This window comes from Cornus florida, unplaced genomic scaffold, assembly GCF_030987335.1.
Source record: "Cornus florida cultivar Cherokee Brave unplaced genomic scaffold, ASM3098733v1 CherokeeBrave_3.0.0_Hap2_Chr06, whole genome shotgun sequence".
NCBI classification, from domain to species: Eukaryota; Viridiplantae; Streptophyta; class Magnoliopsida; order Cornales; family Cornaceae; genus Cornus; species Cornus florida.
Window position 1 is genome coordinate 87560511 of NW_026775576.1, and position 17584 is coordinate 87578094.

Consider the following 17584-nt stretch of genomic DNA (forward strand, 5'->3'; position numbering starts at 1 on the left):
AAAAACAAAAGTTTTAATATAAACTAACTTTCCAATCCGTACAACTCGGGAATCCATCTAGTGGACTCCTAATTCCAAAACTTTTAATAAATTTACAGAATTAAAAATCCAAAACCAAAATAGAAAGAAAATCCTATATAACCGGAAGAGTGAGTGTCTGTATCTGCATCAACACGATCCAACTCTAAGCCTAGTACTGGGGAATACCTGAAAAATAGAAATGGGTCAGGCCCACATGCAAGTTCCAATCTACTACAATCCATACATAAACCCGATACGCAGATACATCCTTGATAGCTCGGCAATATCTACAATAGTCCATATATATATATACACACTATAGGATGCTCACTAGCCTATAACATAGTTCAGCCTGGGTAGAAGATGACATATAAAACACGCTTTTCAGCGGCCAAGTACCTAGACCTACCAGGGAACATTAGCTATATCTAGCTACTCAACCTTTGCAATATACGCACCCTAACCGTGATCAGGAGACTCAAGCTCGTATCACGGTACCATAAATATATATATAAATTTCTTCCTAACGCAGAAAGATAAAACAAACATCCGTTATGTCGTTCAACTGTTTTAGTTGACAGGACATGCATCCATGTAGGATTTAACTGTTTTAGTTAATCCATTCCGTATGTATGAAAGGGTAGGACTTAGCTTTTTGATCTAATCCATCCCTGATATGTCACCGTCCCATACCGGTACATATAATGCAAATGATCCACCAGTGATGCACATTCATTAGAACATCAAGTATATCCATGAACCAGCATAATAGAAAACAGGTATTATTAAGATCCTATTATGCATCCAGTATATGATTATAATCATAGATCCTCCTTTTAAATTGTTAAAGTACCGATAAACAATTTAAGCCATCAATTTCCATATAATTGACCGAACAGAAATTATGACAGTTCAACAATTATCATCCATAACATAATATAATGAATAACAGAATTATAACTGCACATTATACTAGAATTCCCAACCAATACATCCATACTAGTTCATTTACATTATTAAAACGAAGACTAGCATATAAATCCTCCTCAATCCTTGTCGGCATGTAAATTAATATTTAATTCTCATGGCGACTATTTAATCCCCAACTATAAGTCCGAAGCATGATCTAATGATACTCAGATATAAAAACTGAACACATTTTATTTGAATGCCAAAACCACCTCCATGCTAGTCCATTTAGTTTTCTAAAGCGAGACTAGCAATTACAACTTCCATTGCTCCTGACAACATATAATTTAGTATCTAAATTTCATGATGTCTATAACTATAATAGAAACCAACATTCCTGGGACCCATACATTATATATTTCATTTATATAACCTCACAAAAACAACTTTTATTTTAGTCCGTTTAATTTACTAGTACCACGCTAGAAATTAACCCTTCCACCCTCCTTAACTGCATGCTTAATTAATAATTAAAAGTCATGACATCCACTCCCATAGCCTCAACCAATAATTCTAGGTCTTTTAATAAATTAAATACATCATTTTAAAACCTCTCCATTAAATTTGCTTAAACATCACGACAAGCAATTTAATTTCTTCCAAGCCGTAAACCGCATGTGAATTTAATTTTAAATCCCAAGTTGATCAAGTTCCTAACATGAATTAATTATTCATGGGTAGAATTAATCATTCTTGGGTATAATCCTATTTAATTACATCATTCAAATCCATTAAACCAAGTTTAAACACACACTGGAGCCCTGAAATCACAAAATTCACGTACTGGGCACTTTATAAAATTGGAGCCCCCTCCAATTTTAAGTTGAGCCGGCTCCAATTTTAAGTTGAGCCACCTCAACTCTTTGTGGAGCCGGCTCCACTTCAATGGAGCCGCCTCCATTGAAGTGTGGAGCCGCCTCCACTTCCCCAGCCTCCGTTTTTCCTTCTTTACTTCCTCTGTGTTGCCTTCTTCCTGTCCGGCAAAGCCTCCGCCCTCTGTCCCACCTTTTGTTAAAGATTTCTAAGGTTCAAATTAAGTCCTAACAAGCCTAGAAACTTCTTTTATTCCAGCATGAATTACCTAGCAAAAGCTTAAACCATGAACGCAACAGTTTATGTTTTCTCCGTTTATCTTCTTCGCGTCCGGCGAAGTTCAACCCTCCGTTCTAGAATTTTTCTTACATTCCTAGGGTTCAATTCAAGTTCATTAAATCCTAGAAACTCCTCAAATTCTCTTGTGAAATTAATGACAAAAAAATTTAAAACCAAAACACAACAGTTCATAGTTTCAAAAGCGAACAGGGGTTTAAAATTGTACAGAGACTCTATCATGCATAAACATCCATTTTAATAATTAAGTTAGATTCCTGGAGACTATAGAAAATGCACAGAACACAAGTTTACAGGAAGGAGATAGAATGAAACTTGCCTTTAGATTCCGGTTTGAAATCTTCACTGCCGTTTATGGAGTTTCCGACGAACGGAAGACTACCGGCAACCTTCCTACTACTCCAGTTCTATTCCACCATCAACCTCTTCCTTCCTCTGTGGCACACCTTCAGTCTATAGCTAAAAGCTCTCTGTATTTTCCCCTCAAACCTCTCTGTTTCTCTCTTCTCTAGTTTTCCTCAGTTTTTCCTCTCAAGATACTATGTCGTGAATAGGGTTTGTAACCTAGCAGACCCTACTGTCTTATATATATATAGGTTCCTTCTAAACCCTAATCCTAATCCCAGTCCATTGATATGTCGGCTACCCCATTATACATAAATTAAACCCTAAACATAATTATAAGTACAACACACGTAAATACTCTAAGCTACCAAAAATACATGTCAATTAAGTCACTAATAATCAAATAATTAAATCACAAATACACCAATTTAAATTAAAACACATAGCCCATTACAATTAAATAATTAAAGTACAACCAATAAATAATTCACAATTAATCAATTACGCAAATAATAAAATAAATAACAATTTCAAATGCACACAAATCAAATAATCAATTAATCAATTAAAATGCATATAAAATAAATAAATAAATTTCAGTTTTATCCTTTTGAGAATTAGGGGTTTTACAGGTCCCTACAGCGACAGGTAGAAAGCATGATAGCGAAAGGAGAGTTGGTGGAGTATCTCGCCACGAAGGAGCACGTAAAACCTCGGGAGGTTAACCCTCGACGGGTAGAGGGCGGTCAGGTAAAAGTTATCCATGCTATACACGGAAGGTCACAGGATGATGAAGAGTCTGAAGAGTTGTACAGATCCAGGCTGAGAGAGGCTTATAAGTTACGAAAATTGTCTTCGGTAAACACGGTTGCACCAGGCAGCATCAACATTGGATTCGGTAACAATGATCTTTCTAGAGTCCAGCGCCCGCATGAGGACCCCTTGGTCATCAGCCTCCTGGTAGCGAATTATATGATCAGGAGAGTGCTGATAGATCCGGGAAGTAGCGCCAACATCATTACAAAAATAGCTTTTGATCAGTTGGGGGTTTCACCATCGTCCATCAGGCCAACTTCCAGCCCCCTAATGGGATTTGATGGTACTAAGGTGAATCCGCTTGGGGTGATCGATCTATCCGTTACTGCAGCAAAGAAGACTCTGAAGGAGAACTTTGTCGTAACGAAGATTCATCCATCTTATAACCTCATTATGGAAAGAGGTTGGATCCATCGTATGAACGGAGTCCCCTCTACCCTTCATCAAGTAATGAGGTGTTTATCCCCAGATGGCAGGGAAGTCATCGACCTCTGGGGAGACCAGGTGGCAACGAGCGCAGTGTTGATCAAAGAAGGAGGCAAGTTTCAGCACCCAATCTTTTACACAAGCAAAACGATGACGAATGCTGAGACACGGTACAGCAAGACGGAAAAGGTAATCCTGGCATTAATTTATGCCAAGAGGAAACTTCGACATTACTTCAAGTCTCACAGCATAGTGGTACTCAGAAATCTCCCTATACGAGCTATCCTAGCTAAACCAGACCTGTCTGGTCGAATTACAAAATGGGCTATTGAACTTAGCTCTTTTGACATCACCTATGCACCGAAGGTATCTCACAAGGGGCAGTCAGTGGCGGATTTCCTACTAGAGTACGAAGATCAACCTGAGGAACCGACACTTTAAGAGCCATATTGGGAGTTACGGGTTGATGGCTCTTCCAACCGGAAAAGGGCAGGGGCCAGGATTGACATCACAACACCCGAGGGTACCAAGCTGCAGCAGTCAATTTTGCTAGATTTCCCATCTACTAATAACGAGGCCGAGTATAAGGTGTTGCTCGTCGGACTTCGGCTAGCTAAATAGTTACAGGAGGAACGTATGAAGTCGTACAAAGATGCTGTAGAGAGTGCTATCCGGGAGTTCGATCAAATCGAGTTCCATCAGGTACCACGAGATGAAAATGCCGAAGCAGATCGATTGGCCGCAGCCGCATCATCTTCAGATGAAGAGTTGATTCGGCTTGTTCCAATCGATGTTCTCGAACAACCCAGCATTAATCCCCGGCAAGAGGTGATGGTGATCCCGGAAGTACCACGCGAGCCCTGCTGGATTGATCCAATCGAGGCCTACCTCAAGGAAGGAGTTCTCCCGAATCAGAAAGCTGAGACAAGGAAGGTTAGGCTTACCACGGCTAAGTACGCAATCATCAATAACCAGTTGTACCGAAGGTCATTCTCCGGTCCCTATCTCAAGTGTTTAACCCCTACTGAGGCTTTCACAATTCTAAAACAAGTTCATGAAGGAGATTGTGGAAACCACTCCGGAGGAAGATCCCTTGCACACAAAATTCTAACCCAAGGTTATTTCTGGCCATACTTGGCTCGGAATGCCGAGGAACACTCAAGAAGATGTGACAAGTGTCAGCGCCATGGTCCAATAAAGCACCAACCTGCCGAAGGTTTGCACGCCATGGCTAATCCATGGCCGTTCGCCCAATGGGGGATTGATATAGTAGGACCATTACCCAAAACCATGGAAAAAAAGGAGCATGTGCTTCTGGCTATGGATTACTTCACCAAGTGGGTGGAAGCTGAAGCCTTCTCTAACGTCACCCACAAAGAAGTAAAGCATTTCATTTGGAGCAACATTATTTGCCGGTTTGGGGTACCAAAAGTCATCGTAATGGACAATGGTAAGAACCTCGATAACAGAAATACAAGGAAGTTCTTTAGCGAACATGGAATCCTGCAAAAATTGGCTGCAGTTAGTCATCCACAAGGCAATGGGCAAGCTGAAATAACTAATCGCACGATATTCGGGTGCTTAAAGAAAAAATTGGAGAAATTGAAGACAAAGTGGTACGAAAATCTCCCTCAAGTGCTCTGGGCCTATCGAACCACTCCAAGACGACCCACGGGAGAAAGCCCATTTGCTATGGCATATGGATCCGAAGCTATCATTCCTACCGAGTCCATAATCCCAACCCTTCGGACATCCTTGGTACTGGAGGGGAACAATGAGCAACAACTCGAACATAGCCTTGATCTGGTGGACGAAAGGAGAGATGCAGCAGCAATTCGTCTCGCGGCATACCAACAGCAGGTGTGTAACAGTTATAACAAACGCGTCAGATTCAGGAGCTTTGTGGTAGGCGATTGGGTTTTGAAGCAGGAGACAGCTCATGTAAAGAAACTGAAACCTAATTGGACCGGACCCTACAGGGTTACCGAAGTAGTGGGGAAAGGAGCATATCGTTTGGCCGAAGCTGGCGGACGTCTCATTGCGCATCCTTGGAACGCAATACACCTGAAAAGGTATTTCCATTAGTTAAGTTTGTCCATTTTGCTACAACTTCTTCACAAATAAAGCTGCGTATGTCCACAATCAGCCAAACTTTTCTTTATTTTGCTTCTATATTCAGTACAACTTTCCTCTATTTTTGTTTCTTTTTATAAAAATGGGGGGGCCATACTACTCTATGATTATGCGATTTTTATGCATGCATGGCATTCGTCTATGCATGCATGGCATTCGTCTATGCATGCATGGCATTCGTCTGATTTTTTCAGAAAAAAAAATAAAAAAATAAAAAAATAAAAAAATAATAAAAAAAAAAACATGAGTTATGGCCTGTGCTTAAACCTTTTTATCCCACATCGACAAAAAAGTATGTGCCACATTCTGTTATATATGAAAATATTCAAATAGTTAATCACGGTGTAAGGAGGGCCCACTGGTATTTAAATCTGTCAAGCTCAATACCAGAGGCATTCCTTACACCGACCTTTTTGACAAAATTTAGTCTATGTCCCACATCGGATAGAAATAGAAAAAAAATACGGTTCATATAGGCGTGGTCCACAGCATTTGGTTGCCAAGAAGGGAGTATCAGTGGAGGAGGCAGGTCTCCAAAGTCAACAAATGGAAAACTTCACAGCCACTGTTACTCGCTTTCTTGGCCTCTTATCATTTTTGAATCCTCGGCCTCATGATAAGTGGTTTGAGGAAAAATATAAAACAAACCTCCCCTCAGGCTCAGCGCCGGGGAGTAGTTCATTCGCCTTGGACCTTGAGTGTCCGGTTCGGCAAAACCTCCCCTCAGGCTCAGCACCGGGGAGTAATTCATTTAACCTCCCTTCAGGCTCAGCGCCAGGGAGTAGTTCATTCGCCTCGGACCTTAAGTGTCTGGTTCGGCACAACCTCCCCTCAGGCTCAGCGCCGGGGAGTAATTCATTTAATCTCCCCTCAGGCTCAGCGCCGGGGAGTAGTTCATTCGCCTCGGACCTTGAGTGTCCGGTTCGGCAAAACCTCCCCTCAGGCTCAGCGACGGGGGTAGTTCATTCGCCTCGGACCTTGAGTGTCCGGCTCGGCAAAACCTCCCCTCTAGCTCAGTGCCGGGGAGTGATTCATTTAAACCTCCCCTCAGGCTCAGCGCAGGAGAGTAGGTCATTCACCTCAAACCCTAGGTGTCTGGCTCGGCAAAAATCTCGCCTCGGACCCTAGGTGTTTGGCTCGGCGAAAATCTCGCCTCGGACCCTAAGTGTTCGGCTCGGCGAAAATCTCGCCTCGGACCCTACGTGTCCGGCTCGGCAAAACCTCCCCTCCGGCTCCACGCTAGGGAATGTATAATTCGCCTCGGATCCTAAGTGTCCGAGACAGCTTCGGACCTTAAGTGTCCTATTCAGCACTAGTCCTCCACAACTCAGTGCCGAGGGATAATTCGCCTCGAATCCTAAGTGTCCGAGACAGATCTGGACCCTAAGTGTCCTATTCAGCAATATTCCTCCACACTCAGTGCCGATGAATAATTCGCTTTAGACCTCTGGTGCCCGGATCAGAACTCTTTCCTCCGGACTCCAAGTGTTTAATACCCTGTGGATGCGGATATATCATAAGTTCATTATGATCCACCCCACATCAGGAACACACGAGAAGGAAAGAGTATGTATACGTCTACTACAGGCAAGTAAAAGGTAAGGAGGGTTCGTTTAACAGTTAAATCATTGTCCATATGAATCATCATGCGATATCAACTAAACTGTTAAAAGGATCTCCTTCTTTCCACCATCCTTGCGTTTTCGCGGATAGCATAAATCCGAAGCATAAAGACAATGTTTATTGTTTAAACACATTACCAGTCATAGAAATATGGACAGTATCAAGAGCATACAGCAAAAACAAGTCAGGTAAGCCTAAAACAAAAAGTTATATTCATTATCCCAAACAGGTTATCCATAAAAACAAAATACATGGTTCTACTTCCTCTTCGGATCGAAGGGAGTAGATTCAAAAGCATCCACTACAGTAGGACTTGGGGTAAGAGGAATTGAAGCCGCAGGAGCAGACGAGCTAGTAGTACCCTTCAGGTGCGCCTTCACCATCTCGGCAAAGCGGATTTCAGCTTCCAAAGCCTCTGGCCCTTCATCGTATGGGAAGTGCACCCCCACCTGCTTGTCAAAAGCTTCCGGATCCATCGTCTTAGGGCCTGAGCCCTGATTATAGCCAGACCGGAACGCTTTAGCATTAGCCAGGTGTGCCAGACAGGAGTAACGCCCCTGCATTTGCTTCCCCGCCTTGAAGCAAGTAGTAAGAGCCTCGGTCAGACGTTGAACTTCGGCCTGAAGAGAATCCGCCTTAGCCTCGGAGGCTGACAACTGCCTTTTATACGCATCCTTAGCTTCAGAAGCTATCTTCAGATTAGTAGAGGCAGTAGTGGCTCTCTTCTCTGCATTGTCAAGATCCTTTTCCAGCTTCTTGATGGAGAGGGATTAAGCTTCAGCAGTGGCGCAGAGGACCATGGTGTGGTATAGACTCTGTTTAAAAGGAGAGCAAATATAAGCATAAGTAGAAACATAAGCAAGCAAGAGTAACATAATTCTGAAGGAGCAATGCGAACCTCTATGGCCCAGACCGGGGCAGAGGGGAGTAGTTGTTCCAACCCCATTTGGCTTATGGCTTCCTCGTCCTTTGGAAGCCACATTCCTCGAGCCACCGCCAGTGCAGCCGAAGGGTCTGTAATCACAGAATCCCCTGAGTGCAGGACTGACCTGTCAGCCCTGGTGAAGGAAGGAGTCCAAGGAGCCCCAGTCTCAGCCAGAACAAAGGCCCTGACTTTATCTTCAGGTTCGGCCTCTCCAGCTTTTTTCCCTCTGCTCTTAGAGGAGACTTTGCCCTTGCCAGAGGATGAGGGGTTGAGGCGAGATTTCTTCATTGGTGGTTCCTCAACCTCCACCTCATCCTCAGTTGATCTAATAACAACCAAGGGTTGGGCATCTTCGGCTTTCTTTTTTAAAACCTCAGCCCTCCGTATCTCCTCCTCAGTCATGGGGAAACTGTCAAAGGATGGTAGAGACAGATCCATGAGGTCTGCAGCAATAGCACTGGAGGCAATATCCTTGAGGTTTGAAGAAGTTAACAGGTCCTCGATAGGCGAGGGGTCACTCCAGACTCGTTCCTCAAGAAAAGAAAGTCTGTTCCTTGCTGCGGAGGATGGGAATGTAGCTGAAAAAACACCAAGAAACTCATAAGTACGGCAAAACATTAAGACTTGGCAAGGAAAACAGCCAGAACACTTGGTATGAAGGGAGGTTAAGTATTCTATACCTAATTTCCCGAACTTGCGCGGGATGGGGAGCGTAATTGATTGGGGCACGAACCATTTTCCTTTAATTATAACCATCCTTTCTTTCCACTTTTTTTCGGATGAAGGATGGTTCGTGCATATCCTTTGATGAAGGGGAAAGGTAAAAAAGAAGCGACCAGGCTCGGTCCCATGCTTAGATATATTGTAAGTAAGCAGAAGGTCGGCAAGGGTCAAATCCAGAGCCTCTAATTTCCGGCGCACCAACAGTGCCGAAAGGATGCGAAAGAAATTAGGATTTACCTGAAGGGGGGCAAGACCCAGCTTATTGAAAACTAAATGATAGAAGGGATGAAGAGAGAATCGGAGGGCATTAAGATGCCCCACCGAAAGAAGCAACTCATCCTCCTTAATTCCCTCGCCGGAGGTAAAATCGGCACCCTCGGGATATTCTGTAATTTCTACTCCCTCAGGAATATCAAATTCTTCCATTACCGAAGCAATAGAGAACTTGATGCGGCGAATAGAAATGATTGCTTTCTTCTCTTCATGAGTAAGAACATAATCAGAGCCTGAGGTGGATGTCTCGGTTGGAAGAAGGGAAGTACCTAATGGATTCAACAAAGGGCGATCTGTAGAAACCCTAGGAGGGGGAGCCCTAATGCGAACAGGGGAAGATGAAGGTGTGGATTCAGAATCCCCAAGGTCTATACGTTCGGGAGTAGATGAAGTACTCATAATGAAAGATTGAAGAGAAAGATGCGAGACTAACCTGACAAAGCGATGGAATGAAGAACGCAGAAGTGCAGCAAGGGCAAATGTAACTCTTGCAAAATCTTGTATGACGAAGTAATAATGAAATACCTCGAACCGTTTCTGAAGCAAAGTAAAAAACCGGTTTCAATTCCCTCTTTAATAGGAGCCGTCGCTCAATTAAAAACGAAATTTAGGGCAAAGTGTGGAGGGAAAAAAACTCCCTCCAATAAAAAGCGCACACGTCACCACTACCCATATCTACATTCCAAGGACATATAAGGCCCATCATGCTCAAGCCCAAATTGAGGGTATTTACAGCCCAAGACCATTGTTATTTGTCCTCCAACTTCCATCAAGGCCGAATCAAGAAGTCATCAGCCTAGCTTATAAATATTTAACATCCGGCCTGTTACTCAAGCCCAGCCGGATCAAAATATATTCAGCCCAGTTATTCAAGAATGCACAAGTCCTACCAGTTGAAGGATTTACTGTAGAAGGAAAACTCTGAGATAGGAAGTTCTGTACAAGGCAAGTTCTATGTATGGAAAATTTGACAATGGAAAGAACTCTATTAGAAAAGAATGTTTATATAGAAAGAATTGGAGGGCAAGCAACGCGAGTCCTACCATAATTTTGCAATCTTTTGTATATAAATAGAGGCTAAGACCTCCAATAAAGCGATCAAGCAATTCTACGCTTCTCGATATCCTGTTCTTGTTTATTTTCATTATTTGTTGAGTGAGTTGTTTTATTTTTCTCAATCATTATTGGTTGAGCAAAATTCTGCACCTACAGGTGATCGATCTATCCGTTACTGCAGCAAAGAGGACTCTGAAGGAGAACTTTGTCGTGACGGAGATTCATCCATCTTATAACCTCATTATGGGGAGAGGTTGGATCCATCGTATGAACGGAGTCCCCTCTACCCTTCATCAAGTAATGAGGTGTTTATCCCCAGATGGCAGGGAAGTCATCGACCTCTGGGGAAACCAGGTGGCTGCAAAATAATGTTACATGCTAACGCTACATGAAGCAACAAAGGCGTCGAAATCACCTCAGTCAGACGCGAATCCCAAAGGCGCAATCAAATAGCAGTTACAATATCCTCTGCCCAAGTATCTCAAGGCAGAGGAAGAAGCCGAGGCTGAAGCACCTACCGAGGAGTCCCTCGAAGCTATAGAGGTAGTCCTCGGAGACCCTCAGAAGGTCACCTATATTGGCTCATCTTGCACAGCCGAAGAGAAGGAAGCAGTGATCAGGGTCATTCGGGGCAATTCAGATGTCTTTGCCTGGGATCACTCGGACATGGTGGGGATCGATCCTATGGTCTCATGCCATAGTTTGAGGGTTAACCCAGAATTTAGGCCGGTCAAGCAGAGGCACCGACGGTTCGCACCTGAACAGAATCGTATAATAGCCAAGGAAGTAAATAAGCTATTACAAGCAGGATTCATTCGAGAGGTGCAGTACCCATAGTGGCTCTCAAATGTGGTAGTCGTTTAAAAGAAGAATGGGAAATGGAGGGTATGCGTAGATTATACCAACCTGAACAAAGCTTGCCCAAAAGATAGCTTCCCTCTGCCCAAAATTGATTAAATGGTGGATGCTACGACAGGTTATGAGAGGCTCACATTCCTCAATGCATACTTCGGCTACAATCAGATTCCCATGAATCCTGAAGATGAGGAGAAAACCGCTTTCATTACAGAGACGGGCACTTACTGCTACAGAGTGATGCCCTTCGGCCTAAAGAATGCCGGAGCCACCTACCAGCGACTTGTCAATAAAATTTTCAATAATCTGCTGGGGAACACAGTTGAAGTCTATATCGATGATATGGTGGTCAAGAGTATACGGAAAGAGGACCACCCGAAGCACCTCCAGGAGGTCTTTGATACTCTCAAAAGGTACAGTATGATGCTGAACCCCACCAAGTGCTCCTTCGCCGTCTCATCAGGACAGTTCCTCGGGCACGTCGTAAATAAAAGAGGAATAGAAGTAAGGCCAGCTCAGGCAAAGGCACTCATACAGAACCAGGAGCCAAAAACCCGCAGGGAAGTGCAAGTTCTAACCGGCCGAATTGCGGCTCTCAGCCGGTTCATATCCCGATTATCTGATAAGTATAAACCTTTCTTTGATGCTATTCGATCCAAAAGCAAAGATATGTGGGGACCTCAGCAGCAGGAAGCTCTCAATCAATTGAAAAGCTACATGACGAAACCCCCGATCCTTTCTGCTCCAACGCCCGGAGACACTCTCATCCTGTACTTAGCAATATCAGCTGTAGCAACGAGCGCAGTGTTGATCAAAGAAGGAGGCAAGTTTCAGCACCCAGTCTTTTACACAAGCAAAACGATGACGGATGCCGAGACACGATACAGCAAGACGGAAAAAGTAATCCTGACGTTAATTTATGCCAAGAGGAAACTTCGACATTACTTCGAGTCTCACAGCATAGTGGTACTCACAAATCACCCTATACGAGCTATCCTAGCTAAACCATATATATATATTGATTCTGATTCTTGTAGATTTTTTAGGCTGCAGTTGCAAAGAGAGAGGGCAAGCTTGCGAACAGCGAAATAGAGATATATATATAATTTTAGGGCAAATCATTTCAGCCTCCCCAATCGCCTCCATCTCTATTCTCGTTCTCAACTCTGAACTTGTGAATTGGCGAGACCGCTTATCAGTTAGTTCAACAGTCATTCCTCTCAAAGCGACCCATCTAACACGACTTCCCCCTTACCTATCATTCAGTCCACTTTTAGAATTACGTTCATTAATTCACCCTTTTTCTACAGAATTAGAAGTTGACCCGGCGGGAGGAAGGAGATATGAATTCTGCCCTTTCTCTCTGCAACTGCAACCTACAAAATCTACAAGAATCAGAATCAATATATATATATATATATATATATATATATATATATATATATATATAATTTTAGGGCAAATCATTTCAGCCTCCCCAATTGCGTCCATCTCTATTCTCGTTCTCAACTCTGAACTTGCCTTCTCTCTTTGCAACTGCAAACTACAAAATCTACAAGAAGCAGAAATTCAAAACCTATATATTTCAGTTAATCTATCTGTCGGCAAGAATCAGAAGTTCAAAACCTATTACATATATCAAAACCCATATCGGCAGATCATTTCAGATCGTTCAAAAAATCAAAACCCATATCTTTCAGTTTCCATCTTCCCTTGTTCTAGTTCGGTTCGCCGTTCGCAAGCTTGTGATGAAGGGCTGTGAGGTTGGGTTTGCTTGGGTATTGGGTTGTGTTCGGTGTTGATCGACAACGTGGAGGGCAGTCGGACTGTGTATGTCGATTGCGCATGGAAGCGCCGATGCCGGCGAGAATGCCGACGCTCGTTGACGGAGCAGTTGCGGATGAAGAAGGAGAAGAAGGCCATCTATGTCATCGATCCAGTGCTCAAGTCGAAAGAAGAGGATGAACACGAAGACACCACCAGGACGACGAGGATTAAAGGGTAGTTTAGACCTTTTAGTTTCAAATACATTTTATTATAAATATTAATATATAATTCATGGGCAATATAGTAAAATCATATATTTCTGTTAGTAAAGTGGAGGGCCGTCATTGAGAAGGGGTGTAGGTGGAATTATAAAACGTAGAGGGGGTGTAAGTGGAATATTGCAAAGGTCAGGGGGTATAGGTGGAATTAACCCAAATAAAAAATATCAAAAGTCAGCAGCCAATAGGCTGCTGACACCTCACACGACTGATAGAGGCAGTCGACATTGTTGACTGTCGCTAGCATCCCTCTATTTTGAATATCACATTATTTATAAAAATCACAGATTTTATGATGTTTTAAAGAATGGTTATATTTCTCTTATACGAGGACTAACAATATCCCAAGGAAATGGTGTTAATATTATTTGAGCATAGTAACGTCAAAGCATTGACAATTTCCTAAAATAAGGCCATTTAGAGAGATCCATCTCTACTTCACAACTGTGTTACATGTACTTAGGTATGTGTGTCAGTTACGAGTTTGGTATCCACATGCCAAAACGTGTCACATTCCAAAACAGAAGGACACTTGGACAGTACTAAAAATTTCATATTATTTAATATTTTTAGCGTAAAATAATGTCCTTATGTACCGTTGTGTTCAATATTGATATTTCATTTCTTTTTGAAGTAATAATATAATAAAATTAAATTATTTAATATGTTTTTAGGTGTATGTCCTACCAAAAAAGTATCAAACACATCCCATACTCATCTCAGAGTATTGCATGTGCAATAAAGGTATTTCATTTACATTTTGAAGAGTCCGTGTAACATAACTTCACATATGCATCTCCAAAAATGACAGCATAAAAATTCTAGTATGGTCTATAGACTTACTTGTGCATGAAATTCTAGTTAGTGAAAATTTTAGAATAATCATATGATGGATACGTGATACAATCAAAGAAATTATGACATTTTAGAGAATGATTCTTTCTTCTTCCCTTAAAGGACTCACAGAAATCTCAAAGAAATGGTCTTGATTTTATTCCATCAATCACCGGCGGAGCCAGGATCTAAGGCAAAATTTCAAAGAAATGGTCCCACCACGGGGGGAGGTTAGGCAATTAATATATATATATATATATATATATATATATATATATGAAGAAGCTAGAAACTAGCCCAATACAAGGAATAACCAGACCAATACAATGAGAACATCCAATCGCCATAAGTCTGTAACAATAAGATGAAGAGGACCCAAGGTAATTTTTACTTACATGGTTGATGAATAGAAACCCATTAAAAAATGAGATTATGAAGTCTTTTCATTTATGGGCCAGACCTGACCTGTTAGGCTTAGCCCAATCCACAGGAAGACTTGGGATGGGTTCAGGCTTTGGACCTACCCGGGCCTTCAAATATTATAGTGTAAATAACCTCAACTATATTTACTTTGCAAAATTTGAAATGGATTTACTCTCTTCTCATCAACGAAATTCTCTAAACAGAAAACAATTTCCTCATGGTCCATTAAGCTTTCTGCCTTCTCTCATCTAAATGGTAGACGGTCAATTTCTTGTTTAAAGTGATACCCGCCCCAGCAAAAGCAAATGTCTTTTTACTTTACTTTTCAAATATCTCAAAACAAAATTTATCCTCATACATTTTAAATACCTTTCCAAGATAAATCATACTATAATGCTACGTTTGGTGTACAGAAATGAAATGAAATACAAGTGGGAATGGAATGAGAATGAGAATGAAATGGAATGGTCATTCTCATTCTATCGTTTGGTTGTAAATATGAAATGTGTAGGAATGGAATAATAATAACTATTCTAGTGTTTGGTTGGACCAATTTAAAATTTAGAATGGAATAAATTTCTAATTGAATTCTTCAAAATATCACTCTTAGTAACAAATAAATAAAATTAAATTAACAAAATGATATTCTCTAATCATTTTTTAAAAATAAATGGTAGCAGTGGCGATGGTGGATGGTGGAAAGCGATAGTAGTATAGGTGGTGGTGTTGAAAGGCGGCGGTGATAGTAATGGTGGAAATTGGTGGCAGCAGTGGTGGTGAAAGGTGGCAGTGGTGTTGGTGGAAGACGGTGGCAGTAGTGTGGTGGTTGTGGTGGAAGGAGATAGTGGTGTGACTATGGTGGTGGTGGAAGGCAGTGGAAGTGGCGGTGGTGGTGGAAGGCAGTGGAAGTGGCGGTGGTGGTAGTGATGGAAAGCGACAGCGGCGGTGGTGGTGGTGGAGGTGGTGGAAGGTGGTAGAAGGCGATGGCGGTGTTATTGGTGGTTGTGGAAGGCGGCAGTGGTGGTGAAAGGTAGCTGTGGCAGTGGTGGAAGATGGCGATGATGGTAGTGGGCTGTGGCAGTGGCGGTGGTGAAAGGTGGTGGTGGTAGTGAAAGGCAGTAGCAGTGGTGGTGGTGGAAGGTGGTGGCAGTGGTGAAAAGCGATAGCGGCGGTGGTGGTAGAGGGTGGTGAAAGGCAATGGCGGTAGCGGTGGTGGTAGAAGGTGGTGGCGGTAGCAGTGGTGAAAGGCGGTGGCGGTGGCGATGGTGGTGGTGGAAAGTGGTGGGCGATGGTGAAAGTCTGTGGTGGTGGAAAGCAGTAGTAGTGGTGGTGGTGGTGGTGGTGAAAGGCGGAGATGATTGTGGTGGAAGGTATTGTGGTTTTTTGACTTGGAATACGAGGGTGTTTTGGGAAGTCGATTTTTTAAAATAAATTACTTGGGAATGGAATGACCATTCCATAGGTTTAGTTGTGAAATGGATTTTCATTCCCAGGAATGGATAATCATTCCAATGGAATGACCATTCTCACTTTAAGTTGCATACCAAACAGAGGAATGGTTGGAATGGGCATTCCATTCCATTCCATTCTTCCACACCAAACGTAGCATAAGTTTATATATATATATATATATATATATATTTAAATTAGTCTTACAAAATTAAACGGATTGAGTGTTTCGCTGAGAACAAAAATATATTTTAAAAAAATATATGTGGAAGTAGTATTAAGGTAAATTACGTTGGCCTCACTTTTATTCTAACAAATTTGCTGATTTTATAAAATTATCGACTCGTACAAAATGCAATGTAATATATTATTATAATTTAAGAATATTAACGAGTTTCACACTAATGGTAGAATTATATTTTTACTTAACAACTCTTATCCCACATCGGATTGAAGATGTTTCATTTTTTATTTTTTCATTTCTTCCTTTTTAAATTTTTTTACAGCTTCTTTTGAAATTAAATTAATTATGAATCTTTAATTTTTGTTTAACAAATCTCAAAGGAGTTTTGTTTTTTGTACTGTCATTAGTTACTTACTCTTATGGCAAATTAGTGCATGCAAAGCCAAAAAAAAAAAAACAAGTAGAGAGGTAGCAGGAGGACGTGGCGGAGGGGTTATGGTGGTGCGTCACCACACGGACGTAAGCAGCTTTAGCTTATAAGCGTGAAGATAGGGTTTGTTATCTATATATATATATATATATTTTTAAAAAATGATAAATTATTATAGAGTGTTTGACTTTATTATTTTGGCCACTTTAAAAGTGTAAAATGTCTTTCATACTTTTTTCTATTATTATTTTTTACCTTCTTGTAAACACTATATTACTTTTTTTGTTTTTGGAATAAAAGAAACCTAATCAAATCATAAAAAGAAACCTAATCAAATGTCATTAACAAAAAAGAAATTATTTTTGTAAAATATAATAAAATAAAATTGGTTTGAAAATTGATACTTTGCATTTCAATGGCATTTTATGATTTTTTTTTTTAAATCATTTTGTGTCAAAATATAAGGTTATTGAAACCTTTTATCACAAGGGAATGACAACTTAATCATTTTTTAAATTTTCATTAACGACAGTGGATGCCATTGAGCACACGCTCTAAATCTCAAAGAATGTTAAATAATAAATGTCAAACGACCTATATGTGTTGTAATTTATCTTAAGAAGTAATTAATTTTAAAATTTTAAAACCCTAAATCCAAAGTTTAATATTAAATTGAGCTCTAGAAGTTTTGAACCCTAAAAGGTTTCTTTAGAATACTAAAGAATCCCAACAATAAAGTCAACCTAATTGTGAAATTTTAATTATTGGAACCACCTTGAACCCTTGATCTGCAAAAACTATTTTCTTACTATGTTTTTTTATCTTAAAATGAGTAGCATAAAATATTTGGTCTATAATATTTAAGTAAAGGATGCAGGCTATGTACATTGATGAAAATTTTAGGGAATTTACAACATTTTAAGCTTCGGGATTGCTACGAAAAT